This window comes from Lolium perenne, chromosome 2, assembly GCF_019359855.2.
Source record: "Lolium perenne isolate Kyuss_39 chromosome 2, Kyuss_2.0, whole genome shotgun sequence".
Classification (NCBI taxonomy): Eukaryota; Viridiplantae; Streptophyta; class Magnoliopsida; order Poales; family Poaceae; genus Lolium; species Lolium perenne.
Window position 1 is genome coordinate 37,200,202 of NC_067245.2, and position 19,763 is coordinate 37,219,964.

General features: G+C 42.3%; 1 pseudogene; it reads right to left on the reverse strand.

Moving 5' to 3' along the window:
• The window catches only part of LOC127328371 (uncharacterized), a 52,479-nt pseudogene extending 35,300 nt beyond the window's left edge, over positions 1 to 17,179 (reverse strand).
• Between the last annotated feature and the right edge of the window lie 2,584 nt (positions 17,180 to 19,763).

Here is a 19,763-nt window from a genome sequence, read left to right on the forward strand (position 1 = left end):
ACTATATTTTTATTCCATCACATCTTATGTACTTTGCTTGGAGCGTCGGTTTGTTTTTGTTTTTGTTTTGTTTGAATAAAATGGATCCTAGCATTCATTGTGTGGGAGAGATACACGCTCCGCTGTTGCATATGGACAAGTATGTCCTTAGGCTTTACTCATAATATTCATGGCGAAAGTTTCTTCTTCGTTAAATTGTTATATGGTTGGAATTGGAAAATGATACATGTAGTAATTGCTAAAATGTCTTGGATAATGTGATACTTGGCAATTGTTGTGCTCATATTTAAGCTCTTGCATCATATACTTTGCACCTATTAATGAAGAAATACATAGAGCATGCTAAAATTTGGTTTGCATAATTGGTCTCTCTAAGGTCTAGATAATTTCTAGTATTGAGTTTGAACAACAAGGAAGACGGTGTAGAGTCTTATAATGTTTACAATATGTCATTTATGTGAGTTTTGCTGCACCGCTTCATCCTTGTGTTTGTTTCAAATAAACCTTGCTAGCCTAAACCTTGTATCGAGAGGGAATACTTCTCATGCATCCAAAATCCTTGAGCCAACCACTATGCCATTTGTGTCCACCATACCTACCTACTACATGGTATTTCTCCGCCATTCCAAAGTAAATTGCTTGAGTGCTACCTTTAAAATTTCCATTCTTCACCTTTACAATATATAGCTCATGGGACAAATAGCTTAAAAACTATTGTGGTATTGAATATGTACTTATGCACTTTATCTCTTATTAAGTTGCTTGTTGTGCGATAACCATGTTCCTGGGGACGCCATCAACTACTCTTTGTTGAATATCATGTGAGTTGCTATGCATGTTCGTCTTGTCTGAAGTAAGGGAGATTTACCGCTTGAATGGTTAGAGCATGCATAATGTTAGAGAAGAACATTGGGCCGCTAACTAAAGCCATGATCCATGGTGGAAGTTTCAGTTTTGGACAAATATCCTCAATCTCATATGAGAAAAATTAATTGTTGTTGAATGCTTATGCATAAAAGAGGAGTCCATTATCTGTTGTCTATGTTGTCCCGGTATGGATGTCTAAGTTGAGAATAATCAATAGCGAGAAATCCGATGCGGGCTTTCTCCTTAGACCTTTGTACAGGCGGCATAGAGGTACCCCTTTGTGACACTTGGTTAAAACATGTGCATTGCGATGATAATCCAGGTAATCCGAGCTAATTACGACAAGGTGCGGGCACTATTAGTATACTATGCATGAGGCTTGCAACTTGTAGGATATAATTTACATAACACATATGTTTTATTACTACCGTTGACAAAATTGTTTCTTGTTTTCAAAATCAAAGCTCTAGCACAAATATAGCAATCGATGCTTTCCTCTTTGAAGGACCTTTCTTTTACTTTTATGTTGAGTCAGTTCACCTATCTCTCTCCACTTCAAGAAGCAAACACTTGTGTGAACTGTGCATTGATTCCTACATACTTGCATATTGCACTTGTTATATTACTTTGCATTGACAACTATCCATGAGATATACATGTTACAAGTTGAAAGCAACCGCTGAAACTTCATCTTCCTTTTTGTTGCTTCAATACCTTTACTTTGAATTATTGCTTTATGAGTTAACTCTTATGCAAGACTTATTGATGCTTGTCTTGAAGTACTATTCATGAAAAGTCTTTGCTATATGATTCAATTGTTTACTCATGTCATTTACATTGTTTTGATCGCTGCATTCATTACATATGCTTACAATAGTATGATCAAGGTTATGATGGCATGTCACTCCAGAAATTATCTTTGTTATCGTTTACCTACTCGGGACGAGCAGGAACTAAGCTTGGGGATGCTGATACGTCTCCGACGTATCGATATTTTCTTATGTTCCATGCCACTTTATTGATGATATCTACATGTTTTATGCATACTTTATGTCATATTTATGCATTTTTCGGCACTAACCTATTAACGAGATGCCGAAGAGCCAGTTGCTGTTTTCTGCTGTTTTTTGGTTTCAGAAATCCTAGTAAGGAAATATTCTCGGAATTGGACGAAATCAACGCCCAAAGGCCAATTTTGCCACGAAGCTTCCAGAAGACCGAAGAGGAGACGAAGTGGGGCCACGAGGTGGCCAGACGCTAGGGCGGCGCGGCCCAAGCCCTGGCCGCGCCGGCCTAGTGTGTGGGCCCTGATGTCTACGCCCCCTCCTTTTCCTGTAGACAGTGTTGGGCCTCCAAGAGCAGAGGTTTGTAGAATAGCAGCAAGTTTTCCCTTAAGTGGATCACCCAAGGTTTATCGAACTCAGGGAGGAAGAGGTCAAAGATATCCCTCTCATGCAACCCTGCAACCACAAAGCATGAAGTCTCTTGTGTCCCAACACACCTAATAGGTGCACTAGTTCGGCGAAGAGATAGTGAAATACAGGTGATATGAATATATAGTAGCAGTAGCAACGGCACCAGAAAAGTGCTTTGCCCAGGACAGTAAACAAGCAGTAGTAACGCAGCAGTAGTAACGCAGTAAAACAGTAAACAAGCAGCGATAACAGTATTTAGGAACAAGGCCTAGGGATCATACTTTCACTAGTAGACACTCTCAACATTGATCACATAACAGAATAGATAAATGCATACTCTACACTCTTGTTGGATGATGAACACCATTGCGTAGGATTACACGAACCCTCAATGCCGGAGTTAACAAGCTCCACAATTCAATGTTCATATTTAAATAACCTTAGAGTGCAAGATAGATCAACACAACCAAACCAAATACTAACATAGAATGCACACCGTAACCTTCACACTATGAAAGGAGGCATAGATCGCATCAATACCATCATAGTAATAGTTAACTTCATAATCTACAAGAGATCACAATCATAGCATAAACCAAGTACTTCATGATGCACACACTGCCAACATTACATCATGGAGGAGGAATAGACTACTTTAATAACATCACTAGAGTAGCACATAGATGAATTGTGATACAAAACTCATATGAATCTCAATCATGTAAGGCAGCTCATGAGATCATTGTATTGAAGTACATAGGAGAGAGATTAACCACATAGCTACCGGTACAGCCCCGAGCCTCGATGGAGAAATACTCCCTCCTCATGGGAGACAGCAGCGTTGATGAAGATGGCGGTGGTGTCGATGGAGAAGCCTTCCGGGGGCACTTCCCCGTCCCGGCGGCGTGCCAGAACAGAGACTCATGTCCCCCAGATCTTGGCTTCGCGATGGCGGCGGCTCTGGATGGTTTCTCGTCCCGTGGCTTTTCCGTATCGAGGTTTTAGGTCGAGGGGTTTTATATAGGCGAAGAGGCGGCGTCAGAAGGTCGAAGGGGCGCCGACACTATAGGGGGGCGCGGGCCACCCCTAGGCCGCGCCGGCCTATGGTTTGGTGGGCATGTGCCCCCTCTCTGGCGGTTCTCGTGTGTTCTGGATGCTTCCGGGCAAAATAGGAACCTGGGCGTTGATTTCGTCCAATTCCGAGAATATTTCTTTACTAGGATTTCTGAAACCAAAAACAGCAGAAAACAGCAACTGGCACTTCGGCATCTTGTTAATAGGTTAGTTCCAGAAAATGCACGAATATGACATAAAGTGTGCATAAAACATGTAGATATCATCAATAATGTGGCATGGAACATAAGAAATTATCGATACGTCGGAGACGTATCAGCATCCCCAAGCTTTGTTTCTGCTCGTCCCGAGCAGGTAAACGATAACAAAGATAATTTCTGGAGTGACATGCCATCATAAACTTGATCATATTGTAAACATATGTAATGAATGCAGCGATCAAAACAATGTATATGACATGAGTAAACAAGTGAATCATACAGCAAAGACTTTTCATGAATAGTACTTAAAGACAAGCATCAATAAGTCTTGCATAAGAGTTAACTCATAGAGAAATAATTCATAGTAAAGCATTGAAGCAACACAATGGAAGATTAAGTTTCAGCGGTTGCTTTCAACTTGTAACAAGTATATCTCATGGATAGTTGTCAACATAGAGTAATATAACAAATGCAATATGCAAGTATGTAGGAATCAATGCACAGTTCACACAAGTGTTTGCTTCTTGAGGTGGAGAGAAATAGGTGAACTGACTCAACATAAAAGTAAAAAAGAATGGTCCTTCAAAGAGGAAAGCATCGATTGCTATATTTGTGCTAGAGCTCTTATTTTGAAAACATGAAACAATTTTGTCAACGGTAGTAATAAAGCATATGAGTTATGTAAATTATATCTTACAAGTTGCGAGCCTCATGCATAGTATACTAATAGTGCCCGCACCTTGTCCTAATTAGCTTGGACTATCGGATCATCACAATACACATGTTTTAACCAAGTGTCACAATGGGGTACCTCCATGCCGCCTGTACAAAGGTCTAAGGAGAAAGCTCGCATTTTGGATTTCTCGCTTTTGATTATTCTCAACTTAGACATCCATACCGGGACAACATGGACAACAGATAATGGACTCCTCTTTAATGCATAAGCATGTGGCAACAATTATTATTCTCATATGAGATTGAGGATATATGTCCAAAACTGAAACTTCCACCATGAATCATGGCTTTAGTTAGCGGCCCATTGTTCTTCTCTAATAATATGTATGCTCCAACCATTAAGGTGGTAGATCTCTCTTACTTCAGACAAGACGGACATGCATAGCAACTCACATGATATTCAACAAAGAATAGTTGATGGCGTCCCCAGAAACATGGTTATCGCACAACAAGCAACTTAATAAGAGATAAAGTGCATAAGTACATATTCAATACCACAATAGTTTTTAAGCTATTTGTCCCATGAGCTATATATTGCAAAGGTGAATGATGGAATTTTAAAGGTAGCACTCAAGCAATTTACTTTGGAATGGCGGAGAAATACCATGTAGTAGGTAGGTATGGTGGACACAAATGGCATAGTGGTTGGCTCAAGGATTTTGGATGCATGAGAAGTAATCCCTCTCGATACAAGGTTTAGGCTAGCAAGGTTATTTGAAACAAACACAAGGATGAACCGGTGCAGCAAAACTCACATAAAAGACATATTGTAAACATTATAAGAATCTACACCGTCTTCCTTGTTGTTCAAAACTCAATACTAGAAATTATCTAGACTTTAGAGAGACCAAATATGCAAACCAAATTAGCAAGCTCTAGGTGTTTCTTCATTAATAGGTGCAAAGTATATGATGCAAGAGCTTAAACGTGAGCACAACAATTGCCAAATATCACATTATCCAAGACATTTTACCAATTACTACATGTAGCATTTTCTGTTTCCAACCATATAATGATGAACGAAGCAATCAACCTTCGCCATGAAAATTAAAAGCTAAGAACACATGTGTTCATATGAACCAGCGGAGCGTGTCTCTCTCCCACACAAGCATTTATTCAAACAAAAACAAAAACAAAAGCATACAGACGCTCCAAGTAAAGCACATAAGATGTGACCGAATAAAAATATAGTTTCAAGAGAAGGAACCTGATAATTTTGTCGATGAAGAAGGGGATGCCTTGGGCATCCCCAAGCTTAGATGCTTGAGTCTTCTTGAAATATGCAGGGATGAACCACTGGGGCATCCCCAAGCTTAGACTTTTCACTCTTCTTGATCATAGTATATCATCCTCCTCTCTTGACACTTGAAAACTTCCTTCACACCAAACTTCTCATAAACTTCATTAGAGGGGTTAGTACATAATCAAAAACTCACATGTTCAGAGGTGACACAATCATTTTTAACACTTCTGGACATTGCTCAAAGCTACTGGAAGGTAATGGAACAAAGAAATCCACCCAACACAGCGAAAGAAGCAATGCGAAATAAAAGGCAGAATCTGTCAAAACAGAACATTCCGTAAAGACGAATTTTTAATAAATACTTCTGTTGCTCAGATCAGAAAACTCAAAACTAATGAAAGTTGCGTACATATCTGAGGAACACGCACGTAAATTGGCAAATTTTTCTGAGTTATCTACAGAGAAAACATCCCAGATTCGTGACAGATAGAAATCTGTTTCTGCACAGAAATCCAAATATAGTATCAACCTTCGATTAGAGGCTTCTCTTGGCACAACAAAACACAAAACTAAGATAAGGAGAGGTTGCTACAGTAGTAAACAACTTCCAAGACACAAATATAAAACAAAGTACTGTAGCAAAATAAACACATGGGTTATCTCCCAAGAAGTTCTTTTCTTTATAGCCATTAAGATGGGCTCAGCAATTTTAATGATGCACTCGCAAGAAATAGTATTTGAAGCAAAAGAGAGCATCAAGAGGCAAATTCAAAACACATTTAAGTCTAACATGCTTCCTATGAAAAGGAATCTTGTAAATAAACAAGTTATGTAGGCATAATGCAATAAGCATAAAAAGATAGAACAAGTGTAGCTTCAAAAATTTCAGCACATAGAGAGGTGTTTTAGTAACATGAAAATTTCTACAACCATATTTTCCTCTCTCATAATAACTTTCAGTAGCATCATGAGCAAACTCAACAATATAACTATCACATAAAGCATTCTTATCATGAGTCTCATGCATAAAATTATTACTCTCCACATAAGCATAATCAATTTTATTAGTAATAGCGGGAGCAAATTCAAGAAAGTAGCTATCATTATTATTCTCATCATCAAATATAGGAGGCATATTGTATTCATAATCAAATTCATCCTCCATAACAGGTGGTAACAAAAGACTACTATCATTATAATCATCATAAATAGGAGGCAAAGTATCATCAAAGTAAATTTTCTCCTCAATTCTTGGGGGACTAAAAAGATCATGCTCATCAAAGCCAGCCTCCCCAAGCTTAGAATTTTCCATAGCATTAGCAACAATAGTGTTCAAAGCATTCATATTAATAACATTCCCATTAGCATGCATATAAAGTTCCATGGGTTTTTTAATTCTCTCTTCAAACACATCATGTCCTAATTCAAGATAAAGTTCATAAAGATCTCTCATATTTTTGTTGTTTTCCATTATGCCTTACTAGTGTAAACAAGAAACAAAAAGTTGCAATTGCAGGATCTAAAGGAAATAGCTTCGAGCACAAACACAATGGCGCCAGAAAAGCATCCGTTACACGGAACCGAAGTATGAGTGCCTTTTACCTTTCCTCCCCGGCAAAGGCGCCAGAAAATAGCTTGATGTCTACGCCCCCTCCTTTTCCTGTAGACAGTGTTGGGCCTCCAAGAGCAGAGGTTTGTTAGAACAGCAGCAAGTTTTCCCTTAAGTGGATCACCCAAGGTTTATCGAACTCAGGGAGGAAGAGGTCAAAGATATCCCTCTCATGCAACCCTGCAACCACAAAGCATGAAGTCTCTTGTGTCCCCAACACACCTAATAGGTGCACTAGTTCGGCGAAGAGATAGTGAAATACAGGTGGTATGAATATATAGTAGCAGTAGCAACGGCACCAGAAAAGTGCTTTGCCCAGGACAGTAAACAAGCAGTAGTAACGCAGCAGTAGTAACGCAGTAAAACAGTAAACAAGCAGCGATAGCAGTATTTAGGAACAAGGCCTAGGGATCATACTTTCACTAGTAGACACTCTCAACATTGATCACATAACAGAATAGATAAATGCATACTCTACACTCTTGTTGGATGATGAACACCATTGCGTAGGATTACACGAACCCTCAATGCCGGAGTTAACAAGCTCCACAATTCAATGTTCATATTTAAATAACCTTAGAGTGCAAGATAGATCAACACAACCAAACCAAGTACTAACATAGCATGCACACCGTAACCTTCACACTATGAAAGGAGGAATAGATCGCATCAATACCATCATAGTAATAGTTAACTTCATAATCTACAAGAGATCACAATCATAGCATAAACCAAGTACTTCATGATGCACACACTGCCAACATTACATCATGGAGGAGGAATAGACTACTTTAATAACATCACTAGAGTAGCACATAGATGAATTGTGATACAAAACTCATATGAATCTCAATCATGTAAGGCAGCTCATGAGATCATTGTATTGAAGTACATAGGAGAGAGATTAACCACATAGCTACCGGTACAGCCCCGAGCCTCGATGGAGAACTACTCCCTCCTCATGGGAGACAGCAGCGTTGATGAAGATGGCGGTGGTGTCGATGGAGAAGCCTTCCGGGGGCACTTCCCCGTCCCGGCGGCGTGCCGGAACAGAGACTCCTGTCCCCCAGATCTTGGCTTCGCGATGGCGGCGGCTCTGGATGGTTTCTCGTCCCGTGGCTTTTTCGTATCAAGGTTTTAGGTCGAGGGGCTTTATATAGGCGAAGAGGCGGCGTCAGAAGGTCGAAGGGGCGCCGACACTATAGGGGGGCGCGGGCCACCCCTAGGCCGCGCCGGCCTATGGTTTGGTGGGCCTGTGCCCCCTCTCTGGCGGTTCTCGTGTGTTCTGGATGCTTCCGGGCAAAATAGGAACCTGGGCGTTGATTTCATCCAATTCCGAGAATATTTCTTTACTAGGATTTCTGAAACCAAAAATAGCAGAAAACAGCAACTGGCACTTCGGCATCTTGTTAATAGGTTAGTTCCAGAAAATGCACGAATATGACATAAAGTGTGCATAAAACATGTAGATATCATCAATAATGTGGCATGGAACATAAGAAATTATCGATACGTCGGAGACGTATCAGGCCCCCTGACCTGCCCTTCCGCCTACATAAGGTCTTCGTTGCAAAACCCCCAGTACCGAGAGCCACGATACGGAAAACCTTCCAGAGACGCCGCCGCCGCCAATCCCATCTCGGGGGATTCAGGAGATCGCCTCCGGCACCCTGCCGGAGAGGGGAATCATCTCCCGGAGGACTCTTCACCGCCATGGTCGCCTCCGGAGTGATGAGTGAGTAGTTCACCCCTGGACTATGGGTCCATAGCAGTAGCTAGATGGTTGTCTTCTCCTTATGTGCTTCATTGTCGGATCTTGTGAGCTGCCTAACATGATCAAGATCATCTATCTGTAATGCTATATGTTGTGTTTGTTGGGATCCGATGGATAGAGAATACTATGTTATGTTGATTATCAATCTATTACCTATGTGTTGTTTATGATCTTGCATGCTCTCCGTTATTAGTAGAGGCTCTGGCCAAGTTTTTACTCTTAACTCCAAGAGGAAGTATTTATGCTCGATAGTGGGTTCATGCCTCCATTAAATCTGGGACAGTGACAGAAAGTTCTAAGGTTGTGGATGTGCTATTGCCACTAGGGATAAAACATTGATGCTATGTCCGAGGATGTAGTTATTGATTACATTACGCACCATACTTAATGCAATTGTCTGTTGTTTGCAACTTAATACTGGAAGGGGTTCGGATGATAACCTGAAGGTGGACTTTTTAGGCATAGATGCATGCTGGATAGCGGTCTATGTACTTTGTCGTAATGCCCAATTAAATCTCACAATACTCATCATATCATGTATGTGCATTGTCACGCCCTCTCTATTTGTCAATTGCCCAACTGTAATTTGTTCACCCAACATGCTATTTATTTTATGGGAGAGACACCTCTAGTGAACTGTGGACCCCGGTCCATTCTTTTAATCGAATACAATCTACTGCAATACTTGTTCTACTGTTCTCTGCAAACAATCATCATTCACACTTGATACGTCTCCGACGTATCGATAATTTCTTGTGTTCCATGCCACATTATTGATGATATCTACATGTTTTATGCACACTTTATGTCATATTCGTGCATTTTCTGGAACTAACCTATTAACAAGATGCCGAAGTGTCAGTTGCTGTTTTCTGATGTTTTTGGTTTCAGAAATCCTAGTAACGAAATATTCTCGGAATCGGACGAAATCAACGCCCAGGTTCCTATTTTGCCCGGAAGCATCCAGAACACACGAGAAGGACCAGAGGGGGGCACTGGGCCCCCAGACCATAGGCCGGCGCGGCCCAGGCCCTGGCCGCGCCGCCCTATAGTGTCGGCGCCCCTTCGACCTTCTGACGCCGCCTCTTCGCCTATTTAAGCCTCCTCAACCTAAAACCTCGATACGAAAAAGCCACGGTACGAGAAACCATCCAGAGCCGCCGCCATCGCGAAGCCAAGATCTGGGGGACAGGAGTCTCTGTTCCGGCACGCCGCCGGAACGGGGAAGTGCCCCCGGAAGGCTTCTCCATCGACACCGCTGCCATCTCCACCGCCATCTTCATCACCGCTGCTGCTCCCATGAGGAGGGAGTAGTTCTCCATCGAGGCTCGGGGCTGTACCGGTAGCTATGTGGTTCATCTCTCTCCTGTGTGCTTCAATACAATAATCTCATGAGCTGCCTTACATGATTGAGATTCATATGATGATGCTTGTAATCTAGATGTCGTTATGCTAGTCAAGTGAATTTTACTTATGTGATCTCCGGAGACTCCTTGTCCCACGTGTGTAAAGGTGACCGTGTGTGCACCGTGTGGGTCTCTTAGGCTATATTTCACAGAATACTTATTCACTGTTATGAATGGCATAGTGAAGTGCTTATTTATATCTCTTTATGATTACAATGTGTTTTGTATCACAATTTATCTATGTGCTACTCTAGCAATGTTATTAAAGTAGTTTTATTCCTCCTACACGGTGTAATGGTGACAGTGTGTGCATCCGTGTTAGTACTTGGTTTATGCTATGATCATGATCTCTTGTAGATTGCGAAGTTAACTATTGCTATGATAGTATCGATGTGTTCTATGCCCCCTTTCTTAGCATGAAGGTGACAGTGTGCATGCTACGTTAGTACTTAGTTTAGTCGTATTGATCTATCTTACACTCTAAGGTTACTTAAATATGAACATTGAATTGTGGAGCTTGTTAACTCCGGCATTGAGGGTTCGTGTAATCCTACGCAATGTGTTCATCATCCAACAAGAGTGTAGAGTATGCATTTATCTATTCTGTTATGTGATCAATGTTGAGAGTGTCCACTAGTGAAAGTCTAATCCCTAGGCCTTGTTCCTAAATACTGCTGCGTTACTACTGCTCATATATATTCATACCACCTGTATTTCACTATCTCTTCGCCGAACTAGTGCACCTATTAGGTGTGTTGGGGACACAAGAGACTTCTTGCTTTGTGGTTGCAGGGTTGCATGAGAGGGATATCTTTGACCTCTTCCTCCCTGAGTTCGATAAACCTTGGGTGATCCACTTAAGGGAAAACTTGCTACTGTTCTAGAAACCTCTGCTCTTGGAGGCCCAACACTGTCTACAGGAAAAGGAGGGGGAAGTAGACATCAAGCTATTTTCTGGCGCCGTTGCCGGGGAGGAAAGGTAAAAGGTACTCACACTCCGGATCCCGGCTACTAAGCTATTTTCCGGCGCCGTAAGTACTCGAAGCTATTTCCTTTAGATCCTGCAATTGCATCTTTTTGTTTCTTGTTTACACTAGTTTGGCATAATGGACAAGAATGAGCTTCTTATGCTATTTCCTGATTTAAAACATGGATTGTTTGATGCGAAAATTAAAAAACCTATGGAATCTTATTTGCATGCTGGTAGTAATATTAGTATGAACGCTTTGAACACCATTGTTGATAATGATATAGAAAATTCTAAGCTTGGGGAAGCTGGTTTTGATGAGCATGATCTTTTTAGTCCACCAAGCATTGAGGAGAAAATTTTCTTTGATGATACTTTGCCTCCCATATATGATGATTATAATGATAGTGGTCTTTTGGTGCCACCTACTATGGAGAGTAAATTTTGTTGTGATTATACTATGCCTCCAACACTTGATGAGAATAATAATGATAGCTACTTTGTTGAATTTGCTCCCGCAATTACTAATAAAATTGATTATGCTTATGTGGAGAGTAATAATTTTATGCATGAGACTCATGATAAGAATGCTTTATGTGATAGTTATATTGTTGAGTTTGCTCATGATGCTACTGAAAGTTATTATGAGAGAGGAAAATATGGTTGTAGAAATTTTCATGTTACTAAAACACCTCTCTATGTGCTGAAATTTTTGAAACTACACTTGTTTTATCTTCCTATGCTTGTTACTTTGTTCTTCATGAACTTGTTTATTTACAAGATTCCTATGCATAGGAAGCACGTTAGACTTAAATGTGTTTTGAATTTGCCTCTTGATGCTCTCTTTTGCTTCAAATACTATTTCTTGCGAGTGCATCATTAAAACTGCTGAGCCCATCTTAATGGCTATAAAGAAAGAACTTCTTGGGAGATAACCCATGTGTTATTTTGCTACAGTACTTTGTTTTATATTTGTGTCTTGGAAGTTGTTTACTACTGTAGCAACCTCTCCTTATCTTAGTTTAGTGTTTTGTTGTGCCAAGTGAAGCCTCTAATCGAAGGTTGATACTAGATTTGGATTTCTGCACAGAAACAGATTTCTATCTGTCACGAATCTGGGATGTTTTCTCTGTAGAAAAATCAGAAAAATATGCCAATTTACGTGCGTGTTCCTCAGATATGTACGCAACTTTCATTAGTTTTGCGTTTTCTGATCTGAGCAACGTAAGTATTTATTAAAAATTCATCTTTACGGACTGTTCTGTTTTGACAGATTCTGCCTTTTATTTCACATTGCTTCTTTCGCTGTGTTGGGTGGATTTCTTTGTTCCATTACCTTCCAGTAGCTTTGAGCAATCTCCAGAAGTGTTAAGAATGATTGTGTCACCTACGAACATGTGAGTTTTTGATTATGTACTAACTCCTCTAATGAAGTTTATGAGAAGTTTGGTGTGAAAGAAGTTTTCAAGGGTCAAGAGAGGAGGATGATATACTATGATCAAGAAGAGTGAAAGCTCTAAGTTTGGGGATGCCCCGGTGGTTCACCCCTGCATATATCAAGAAGACTCAAGCGTCTAAGATTGGGGATGCCCAAGGCATCCCCTTCTTCATCGACAACATTATCAGGTTCCTCCCCTGAAACTATATTTTTATTCCATCACATCTTATGTGCTTTTCTTGGAGCGTCGGTTTGTTTTTGTTTTTTGTTTTGTTTGAATAAAATGGATCCTAGTATTCACTTTATGGGAGAGAGACACGCTCCGCTGTAGCATATGGACAAGTATGTCCTTAGGCTCTACTCATAGTATTCATGGCGAAGTTTCTTCTTCGTTAAATTGTTATATGGTTGGAATTGGAAAATGATACATGTAGTAATTGCTATAATGTCTTGGATAATGTGATACTTGGCAATTGTTGTGCTCATGTCTAAGCTCTTGCATCATATACTTTGCACCTATTAATGAACAAATACATAGAGCTTGCTAAAATTTGGTTTGCATATTTGGTCTTTCTAAGGTCTAGATAATTTCTAGTATTGAGTTTGAACAACAAGGAAGACGGTGTAGAGTCTTATAATGTTTTCAATATGTCTTTTATGTGAGCTTTGCTGCACCGGTTCATCCTTGTGTTTGTTTCAAATAATCTTGCTAGCCTAAAACTTGTATCGAGAGGGAATACTTCTCATGCATCCAAATACTTGAGCCAACCACTATGCCATTTGTGTCCACCATACCTACCTACTACATGGTATTTCTCCGCCATTCCAAAGTAAATTGCTTGAGAGCTACCTTTAAAATTCCATCATTCACCTTTGCAATATATAGCTCATGGGACAAATAGCTTAAAAACTATTGTGGTATTAAATATATACTTATGCACTTTATCTCTTATTAAGTTGCTTGTTGTGCGATAACCATGTTCACTGGGGACGCCATCAACTACTCTTTGTTGAATTTCATGTGAGTTGCTATGCATGTTCGTCTTGTCTGAAGTAAGAGAGATCTACCACCTTATGGTTAAGCATGCATATTGTTAGAGAAGAACATTGGGCCGCTAACTAAAGCCATGATTCATGGTGGAAGTTTCAGTTTTGGACAATATCCTCAATCTCATATGAGAATAATAATTGTTGCCACATGCTTATGCATAAAAGAGGAGTCCATTATCTGTTGTCTATGTTGTCCCGGTATGGATGTCTAAGTTGAGAATAATCAATAGCGAGAAATCCAATGCGAGCTTTCTCCTTAGACCTTTGTACAGGCAGCATAGAGGTACCCCTTTGTGACACTTGGTTAAAACATGTGCATTGCGATGATCCGGTAGTCCAAGCTAATTAGGACAAGGTGCGGGCACTATTAGTATACTATGCATGAGGCTTGCAACTTGTAGGATATAATTTACATGATACATATGCTTTATTACTACCGTTGACAAAATTATTTCATGTTTTCAAAATCAAAGCTCTAGCACAAATATAGCAATCGATGCTTTTCCTCTATGGAGGACCATTCTTTTACTTTCAATGTTGAGTCAGTTCACCTATTTCTCTCCACCTCAAAGAAGCAAACACTTGTGTGAACTGTGCATTGATTCCTACATATTTGCTTATTGCACTTATTATATTACTCTATGTTGACAATATCCATGAGATATACATGTTACAAGTTGAAAGCAACCGCTGAAACTTAATCTTCCTTTGTGTTGCTTCAATGCCTTTACTTTGAATTATTGCTTTATGAGTTAACTCTTATGCAAGACTTATTGATGCTTGTCTTGAAGTGCTATTCATGAAAAGTCTTTGCTATATGATTCACTTGTTTACTCATGTCATATACATTGTTTTGATCGCTGCATTCACTACATATGCTTTACAAATAGTATGATCAAGGTTATGATGGCATGTCACTCCAGAAATTATCTGTGTTATCGTTTTACCTGCTCGGGACGAGCAGAACTAAGCTTGGGGATGCTGATACGTCTCCGACGTATCGATAATTTCTTGTGTTCCATGCCACATTATTGATGATATCTACATGTTTTATGCACACTTTATGTCATATTCGTGCATTTTCTGGAACTAACCTATTAACAAGATGCCGAAGTGCCGATTCTTTGTCTGCTGTTTTTGGTTTCAGAAATCCTAGTAACGAAATATTCTCGGAATTGGACGAAATCAACGCCCAGGTTCCTATTTTGCCCGGAAGCATCCAGAACACACGAGAAGGACCAGAGGGGGGCACTGGGCCCCCAGACCATAGGCCGGCGCGGCCCAGGCCCTGGCCGCGCCGCCCTATAGTGTCGGCGCCCCTTCGACCTTCTGACGCCGCCTCTTCGCCTATTTAAGCCTCCTCGACCTAAAACCTCGATACGAAAAAGCCACGGTACGAGAAACCATCCAGAGCCGCCGCCATCGCGAAGCCAAGATCTGGGGGACAGGAGTCTCTGTTCCGGCACGCCGCCGGAACGGGGAAGTGCCCCCGGAAGGCTTCTCCATCGACACCGCTGCCATCTCCACCGCCATCTTCATCACCGCTGCTGCTCCCATGAGGAGGGAGTAGTTCTCCATCGAGGCTCGGGGCTGTACCGGTAGCTATGTGGTTCATCTCTCTCATGTGTGCTTCAATACAATAATCTCATGAGCTGCCTTACATGATTGAGATTCATATGATGATGCTTGTAATCTAGATGTCGTTATGCTAGTCAAGTGAATTTTACTTATGTGATCTCCGGAGACTCCTTGTCCCACGTGTGTAAAGGTGACAGTGTGTGCACCGTGTGGGTCTCTTAGGCTATATTTCACAGAATACTTATTCACTGTTATGAATGGCATAGTGAAGTGCTTATTTATATCTCTTTATGATTACAATGTGTTTTGTATCACAATTTATCTATGTGCTACTCTAGCAATGTTATTAAAGTAGTTTTATTCCTCCTACACGGTGTAATGGTGACAGTGTGTGCATCCGTGTTAGTACTTGGTTTATGCTATGATCATGAACTCTTGTAGATTGCGAAGTTAACTATTGCTATGATAGTATCGATGTGTTCTATGCCCCCTTTCTTAGCATGAAGGTGACAGTGTGCATGCTACGTTAGTACTTGGTTTAGTCGTATTGATCTATCTTACACTCTAAGGTTACTTAAATATGAACATTGAATTGTGGAGCTTGTTAACTCCGGCATTGAGGGTTCGTGTAATCCTACGCAATGTGTTCATCATCCAACAAGAGTGTAGAGTATGCATTTATCTATTCTGTTATGTGATCAATGTTGAGAGTGTCCACTAGTGAAAGTCTAATCCCTAGGCCTTGTTCCTAAATACTGCTGCGTTACTACTGCTCATATATATTCATACCACCTGTATTTCACTATCTCTTCGCCGAACTAGTGCACCTATTAGGTGTGTTGGGGACACAAGAGACTTCTTGCTTTGTGGTTGCAGGGTTGCATGAGAGGGATATCTTTGACCTCTTCCTCCCTGAGTTCGATAAACCTTGGGTGATCCACTTAAGGGAAAACTTGCTGCTGTTCTACAAACCTCTGCTCTTGGAGACCCAACACTGTCTACAGGAAAAGGAGGGGGAAGTAGACATCAACACTATACATCTAATTCTTTGTTACAGCAAGCCGGTGAGATTGACAACCTCACTGTTTCGTTGGGGCAAAGTACTTTGGTTGTGTTGTGCAGGTTCCACGTTGGCGCCGGAATTCCTGGTGTTGCGCGCACTACATCTCGCCGCCATCAACCTTCAACGTGCTTCTTGGCTCCTACTGGTTCGATAAACCTTGGTTTCTTACTGAGGGAAACTTACTGCTGTATGCATCACACCTTCCCCTTGGGGTTCCCAACAGACCCGTGTTGAACGGAAAGACAATACGTCATCTACGCGCATCAGTGGCCAGCGCGGTAGTGGGCGAGTAGACAGCGCTGCCCCCCGCATGGGGATCGCCGTAGCCGCTGAAGCCACCGATGTGAGAGGGCGCAGCGTACGCCGCTAGTGGAGGCACAGTCGGCTGGGCAGGGGCAGGTGTGAAGACCGGGGCGTCCACCCATGAGGGCCGCTGCGACGGCGACGCCGGCCACTTGATGTTGGTGATGGGGACGCCCTGGTTTGCGGCCGGGGCCGGTGGAGGAGACGCGTGAGGCGCGAGCGGGGGTGGCGACGGTGGCGGCGGAGCGGACACGACGGTCGGCAGCCCGTGCGTGACCTGCAGGAACGTCCGCATGTTGGCCATCGCCAGGGCGAGGTCGCGGACAGCCGCGGACAGTTCCGCCGGAGAGAGGACGGGGGGCGGATCGGCGCCCGGCGCCACGTGCGTGCCGGCGGTGGAGGCCGCCGGCGTCTCGGAGGTGGTAGCGATGGTGGCGGAGGGCTGGCCCGACGACATGATCGCAACCGAGGAATCTGATACCAAATTGGTAGAGGCTAGGATTCTACCATAACGGGGGCGTAGGTTGTAGTGGTGGAAGTGCTGCGAGCGTGAGGAAGAGAGGCGGCGCCGGCGGCAGGGCGCCGTCGCGAGAGCTTGGGGAGGCGGCGGCTAGGGTTTGGGGCGGCGCGGGCATGAGAAGGCCGACTCCTCTAGGAGTCGGCAATAATGAGATTGATTATTGTTTAATCGAAATAGTCTGATTACATCTGTTTATATAATAGAATAACTGGGCTAAGCCCCTAATTTAGTCCACTATTTGGGCCCCTTCTAGAATAAGAGATACCAACCATAACAATCATTGAGCAAAATGCTCGCATAATCTTGAGAGGGGAAATGATTGGGATGTTGTGTGATAAAATAAAGTAAGAAGTGTCATTGAGTGAATACACAGCACGTGCACGCTTACTAGTACCAAACAAGCTCGAAAAATACGAGAGAAATAAACAAGGCTTAAAAAAAAATTAAAACCAACTTTTGCAGGAGACTATCCGGCCCAAATTCAAATGGTCCGGGATTTCTCGTCCGGTAAACTCATTTATCGCATGGACTAGGAATTTCGGTTTGCAGCCGGAACCGTGGTATTTCAACTAGCAACCAAATCCCTGCATGCGATACAGTAGACACATGTACTCCTTCAGTCACGTAGAAAGTGGCTTAGAATTTGAAAATAAAAACACAATCAAATCACAATGCGATAGCTAGGAACATAAGATGTACGGACTACGGAGTACGAGAAAAACATAAATACGTATCAATGGGGTGGGGCAATAAAGACGATCATTAAGGGTTCTAATGAACTCGCTCGCAACGCCCCTCCCCTTGTCGCTCTCAGCTCGCTATAGTAGTTGAGAGTATTTTCTCTCTCATTGGGCCGCTCCGATGTCCTCTTCGTCAGAATAGCCGGCCGGAGTTGGACAGCAGCTGGCCCCGAAGTAGATAGGTGTAGATCTAGGTTTAGTGTTTGGTCCTAATGGCGTATGGCGTTTATGCCAGGAGGGAAGTGGTAGATCTCTGCGGCCAGATCTGGCACGGCCTCAGTTTCTTCCTCTGCTTCATGGTGCTCCGGTGGTCGTAGACGAAAGTCTGGTGGTGGAGGAAGGCGGAGATCTCCATAAATAAGGCTGCTTTCGGCGGATATGGTGGCCAAGCCTGGAGCGGCAAGCTCCTCTCCCTTGTTCGTCATGGTGACGAGATTGGGAATACGCTGCTGATCACGGTCGGCTGGCCGCCGCATCTGCAACAGGGGAGCGCTCGCTATCGCCGTCTTCCATGGCTGAAGGGCGGCCCCTCCAACCTCGAGCGACGGTGACAGTTCCTTCCAGTCGTCGTATTCAGCTCATCAACAACCTCCAGGCATTCTTGCCATTGCAGAGGCCCTCTGGTAGCGCCGTAGTTGGCTCTCACTTTCACGCCCCAAGTTGTTATGTCCCCAGCGGCGTGGATGTTGACTATGGCGCCCCTGGCGTGGTGGAGCAGGAGCCGGACTTGATTGTGTTTCCTGTTTTTATTCTGAGGTCCTTAGTGCAAATTGTAAGGGTCGGCTTGTAATTTTCATTTCTTGTATGACCCTATCTATAAAATGTACCTCCACCACTTTGACTGAAATGAAGCTCTAGGTCTTTCGGAACCTTCCATGTTAAAAATAAGGGTTCTCGTCTATAAAGAAAAAAAAATGCATATCAATGGGGTGGGGTACCAACGGATGAGCATGAAAAAGTGACACCTTCCTAGAGAAGGGCACCAGAATTAAGCCTGACATTGATGGCCTCACCTACACTTCACTGTCCGCGGCGAATCCCATTTGGTTGGGCTTCTTGCCGAGGTGACCCTCGGAGACCTCCCAAGGTTGGGGAGGAGCCTTCAGCTCTAAGGATCTGACCGGTGATGTCGAAGAATGACATCTCCCAACGTTGACACTGGGGTTGGGGAGAGCTTATGTTGGTGTTGTGGTGAGGATGGGGACGAGGAACTTAAGTGTGCATGTACACATTCGACTATATATGTGAGAGAGCTGAACACGTGCATGTTATAAATAGAAAACATCGCAAGATCAAATCTCTAGCAAATGCATTGACTAGATAAGACCCGGACACCAAAGATGTTGTGGAATTTTACACATATTGGCAGGTGACCAATATGGATGTTCGAGAAAAATCCTACTGGTAGACACCTCATTGACTCAAGAAGTTTCTTTTTTTCACTTCGACCTAACATATAGGATATCTCATAAATAAGAACACTGCTCAAGATTTTGTTATGCATTTATATTTATAACATTTTGAAAAATATTTAAGAGTACCAAAATAGTCAATGTGAACATATACACACTATAATTTATCTAAAAGGCATATACTAATTTGTGGAGACATGTGTTTTGTTGGGATTGAAGTAGTTTGTAAAGAAAACATTTTGAAGTGTAGACACAAAAACCCCGACTTCCATTGTTCAATATGGGTTCAGTTTACTTCACATATATTCTCAACTCTAGATGCATGCATCCCCGTATTTTATTTAGCAGGAGTATCATGTTCTTAATTTT